Source organism: Microcebus murinus, chromosome X, assembly GCF_040939455.1.
Source record: "Microcebus murinus isolate Inina chromosome X, M.murinus_Inina_mat1.0, whole genome shotgun sequence".
NCBI classification, from domain to species: Eukaryota; Metazoa; Chordata; class Mammalia; order Primates; family Cheirogaleidae; genus Microcebus; species Microcebus murinus.
In genome coordinates this window covers 43,619,434-43,624,814 of record NC_134136.1, presented here as the reverse complement: position 1 = coordinate 43,624,814, position 5,381 = coordinate 43,619,434, and the positions used below count along the sequence as shown (strand labels likewise).

General features: G+C 36.5%; 1 pseudogene; it reads right to left on the bottom strand.

Moving 5' to 3' along the window:
• Positions 1-1,543: 1,543 nt before the first annotated feature.
• Positions 1,544-4,064, bottom strand: LOC105885777 (GTP:AMP phosphotransferase AK3, mitochondrial pseudogene; annotated as a pseudogene).
• Positions 4,065-5,381: the final 1,317 nt, after the last annotated feature.

Sequence of the window (5,381 nt, the reverse complement as noted above, 5' to 3'; positions counted from 1 at the left end):
ATTGATGAACACTCCCTTAACTCTTTATTAAAGTGTTGAGTAATATAGAGAAATGAAAAGACCCACTGTCTTGTCTTGGGTTAATACATACTACAATCAACAGGGCATTAATGACCATGGAGGTCATTATGTTAAGCGAAATTAGCCAGGCACAGAAAGGCAAATATCACGTGTTCTCACTTACATGTGCAAGCTAAAATATTAATTGATCTAGGGTATGGGCATGCTTGTTGGCCGGTGCAAAGGCAATTTCTGTAACCAAAGCATATTTACCCTTATAATACTATGAAATAAATAATTTAAAAATTTTAAAAATTGATCTCATGGAGGTAGTGAATGGAATGGTGGTTACCAGAGCTGAGTGTGTGTGGGTGGGGGTGTGTGTGTCTGTGTCTGTGTGTTGAGGAGGGAATGAAGAGAGTCTGATTAATCAGTATAAACATACAGTTAGAAGGAATAAGTTCCAGTGTTGAATAGCACAGCAGGGTAACTATACTTAACAATACTTTGTTGTATATTTTAAATAATTAGAATAGAAGATTTGAAATGTTCTCAACACAAAGAAATGGTAAGGTGATGAATATCCTAAATATCCTGATTTGGTCATTACACATTGTATGCATTTATCAAAATATCACATAGACCCCATAAATATGTACACGTATTATATATCAATAAAAAGTTAAAAAGAGTGAAGTGAAAACTGCTTAGTCAGATATTCAACGTGTGAGGAATATATGTTTGGTTAGCTTTTGTACTTTGAACAATCCACAATTCATTGCTCTACTAACAGTACTCGTCACAATCAGGACCCATTCAACCCAGGCAGATTTTTGGGATCTGGTTCTCGTCAAGTCAGTAATGTGAAAAGGCAGTGCTGGGATTGTATAGAATAAGGCCAGAATGCATCATTTTAGCTACAGTTGTGCTTTCCTTTATCATTGTGCAAAGTCTGTTTCCAGTTCTGGACTCAGTTTTCTGGTGTAAAAGGTCTTATCCTTGTGTAGCCTTAATGCAGATCAACAGAATGCCATATTCCCAGAATGGAAAAAGCTTTATAAGACAGACTATAAATGATTTATACTTTACAAAGAAAAAATTGCTACTCTGAAAACATAACATTGTGTTATCTTTATCATACATGGCATCAACATACAATATTTACAAGGGCTTTTTCGTTCCAACATTGGAAAATTAATAAACCTAGTTCAACTCATTCTTCTTATTTTCATTTATTTGGATGCTATCCATTTTATATTTATTGCAAAATAACAACCATTAAATGCATGTGGATTTTCTATAAACCTAAGTCATGCACATGCATCATAAATATTACACATGGAAAGATTAGTTGGATCATTTGGTTCTTCTCTCCATTTCGTCTCAGAAGCTACTAATGCTATGTAAAAAGGAAAGCAACTGTGCTTACAGATCTCTACTACTCTCTGCTGTAGTTAGAGATATGCAGTTAGATGTGTCCTCTGTTTCCACCCAATTTTTTCAGTTTCAGTTTCTCCATTGATTTCTTTCTTTTTTCTTTTCTTTTCTTTTTTTTTTTTACTGTTGTAAGACAATTTATTAGAACACAGTCCCTCATTCAGAAGCCAATGAGACATCAGGACAGCAGAAAGGAAGGTGGGGTGGAGTAGGCCCTGTGAGGGACCAAAGAGAAAGTGATAGCCTCAGTTAAGAAATTTTATTTTATTCTAATAAAGACTAATGCATGCCTGATAATCTAGTGATAATTCGTAAGTTTAGTGGTTCACAATATTTTTAGAAAACATATTAACATCCAAATAAGGCATTATATAAACATATATAAAGAATGAAATATTTACTATAATCCTTTAAGAAAAGCCTTGGTCCATTTTGAAAGATAAACAAATTTTTGAAAAATCAAAGGAAAAGGAAAATAAGTTTTTTCCCTCCTAGGATACATAATAACTACTTGCTGGCATTTGTTTCTGCCTGGAATAAAATGGGCCAGATTTTCAAAGGCAGTTAATAACAGCATGTACAGGGCTTGTTTCATTTGATTTAGCACCAAGTAAGAGAATCCTATGGAAGACATAGGTTTCTCTTCTATCTCTCAAATTTCCCCACTTCTCTTCCAGGTCACAGTACATAAGCATGCGTCCTTGTTGCCCCACTAAGGAATTGAAAATGATTTATAGTTATAAATGGCTGCTCACATGACACTTGCCAGCAGAGTTCTTTCTCCCTAAGACAGGGTGACAGTAAAAGCTAGCAGATACCAATTCTTTGGGAATAAAGAACTCCTTCAGGAAACTCAGTTACTCTCCTGGTCCTTGTTACCCTATCATATACATTCTTTTTATTGCTACACCTGTTTACTAATTATGTTTGCTATTTATGCCAAGGGAATACGCCCCAGGTATGCCTGATCTCTTTCTCTTTCCTAAAGTATGCTCATAGTGCCATGGGTTTTCTCTTTTATTTTTTTTCTTTTCTTCTTCCCTTCCTTCCTTTTCTTTCACTGTATCTTAGATTTATCAAGGCAGAACGTATTTGGATCAAAGAGAAAAACTGGCAAGTATATCCTGAAACACGCATTTCTTAACCTGAGTTACATCTAAAACAAGACTTTAATTACATTTTCTGTTGAAAATTCATTCAACTTTGGTGCTTATCTAAGAATGTGTAAGGTCAATATCTGACATAAATCATATCCCTCAATACATACGTATTTTGAAAAGAAAACAAGTCATTGTAAAGTAATATTTTCATGTATGGTAATTTATACATATTTATAGCAAATTGAAATTCTGAGTAAACTGAAGGTATGTTTAACAACAAAATATAGCATGCCTACCTTATATACTTCTTATTTGTACCTTGCAATAGATCTGTAAATCCAGTTGCTTTTTTTCTGGAATTTTATAGATACAGTATCTCATGAAGCCATGTTCCACCATGTCAGAAATGTCATTTTTGGCATCAATCTATGCAAAACCTTTTGAAGAGATATTTTCCCCAAATGACAGGTAATTTTTTAAACTTTTCCAGAAAAATATGGAAATTTTATCATCTATTCTTATTGAACAAAAGGTTATATTACTACCAATTGTTCTTTTAATTTTGCTCTAACAGATGTTATAAAACTTTAGACATCTTTGATATTTTTGAATTGCACACCCATAGTAGGTAACTAGATAAAACATTAGATGATTTTTTAAAAAATTAATCTTAGTATCTGACTCATTTGGCACCTCCTTAATATCCAGTATAAAATCAGTAGAAATAAAAGTAACATAATTTTAAAAGAATATTCATACAAGCTAGAGTCTTAAGAAAAGAAGCTTCTAAATGCAAGGACAAGAAGGTTTTGTTCATCTTACTAGTTATACACATTTCTCCTCATGGAGTAACTGAGGCTTTCTGGTTTGTTTGTGGAACTTTAGTTTGCAGGAAAGCATATACGTGGGGCCAAATCTTGTTGGTTTCTGTTCCGGAGAATGTTTCCAAAACCCCTTTTTTTCTGGTAATATTCCAGGACTGGCTTCGTTTGGGCTTCATAAGCCTTCAGTCTCTTGATAACTGTCTCTGGTCGGTCATCCTCAGGCTGAACGAGAGGCTCCCCAGTCACATCGTCAATGCCCATGGTTTTGGGAGGGTTGAATTCAATGTTGTAGACGCGGCCACTGGCTGGATGAATCCAGCAAGCAGTGAGACGTTGTTTAATGACCTCAAAGGGCACATTCAGGTTAATCACTGTGTCTATCTGATGAACTTTATCTAGGGCTTCCACCTGTGGAAGTGTCCTTGGAAAACCATCCAACAGCCAGCTATGTTGGGTGAGATTTTTCAGCTCATGAAGGGCCAGCCGAGTCATGACATCGTCTGGGATGAGTTTCCCTTGGTCAATGAAAGCCTTGGCTAACACACCAATTTCTGTGCCCCGCAGCATGTTGTCTCGGAGCAGGTCCCCGCTGGAGAGGTGCTTCAGCTCGAAGTGCTGGGTGATGCGCGACTACACGGTGCCCTTGCCCGAGCCCGGGGCGCCCATGATGATTGCGCGCAGGAGCCGCGCAGACGCCCCCACGGCCGCGGACAGGCCCCCGCCACCCGACGGTGGCGCTCCCTCCATTGATTTCTTATACCTTCAAACATGTCTTAGCTTGCTTATTTTGAATTGATTTTAGTTGATCAGGAACTCCTATCTAGAAATTGCTCTAGTTCTCTGCTATGTCAGTCCCAGAATAATCAGTACATTATAGTACTTATAGTACATGTTCACTTTCCCCATTTCCTCATAATTTCTTTTCAAAATTTAGATGCAATTTACATACTATAAAATTCACCATTTTAAAGAGGATATTTCAATGGTTGTTAGTATATTCACAACCAAGATCACTTGCCAATCCCAGAATATTTTCATCACCCCAAAAATGATCCCTACACCCATTAACAGCCACTACCCAATCTTTTTTTCCTCCATCTCTGGCAACCATTAATTAACTTTCTCTGTCTTTTAAATTTGCCTATTCTGGACATTTCATACACAAGTAATCATATATTATGTGGTCTATTGTCTTTGGTTTCACTAAAGATATTGTTTTGTTTATTTCCTGTTTGGAGGACCTGCCTCATTCTGTTATTGGGGTATTGAAGTCTCCAGCTATTACAGTGCTACCATTTATCATTTTGTTTAGATCAAGTAGGATTTTCTTTATAAATGTGCTTGCTCCTGTGTCAGGTGAGTAAATATTTAGGATTGTTATGCCTTCTTGTTGACAGGTTCCCTTTACCATTACATTAATGACCATCTTTGTCTTTCTTTTATTGATTTGAAGTCTATGTATCTGAGATACATAGTATCTCAGATGTATGAGAACTGCTACACCAGCTTTCTTTTGGCTTCTGTTTGCATGGAATATATTTTTCCATCCCTTTAGCTTGACTCTGAATGACTCCTTGTGAGCTAGATGTATTTCCTGGAGACAACAGATATTTGGCTTGTATTTTTGTATCCATGTCTCTTGAGTGGGGAGTTCAAGACATTCACATTTATTGAAGGAATTCATAGTGGGGTGGATTTCTGTTGTTCCTGTTGAGTAGAAATGTATTGCTATGGTTTGCCCTTCAGCCATTGTGATATATGGGCTCTGAACTTTATCTTTTGGGTGATTTTACACTGATGGGTGTCTATAATGTTGATTCGTGTATAAAGCAGTTCTGAGTATTTTACGTAGGGCAGGTCAGGACTTGAAAAATTCTCTTAGTATTTGGTTGTCTGAGAAGGTCTTTATTCCTCCCTCATATAAGAAAATTAACTTTTCAGGATACAAAATTCTAGGCTGGCCATTATTCTGTTTGAGGAGACTGAGAATAGGGCCCCAATCCCTTCTGGCTTGTCAGGT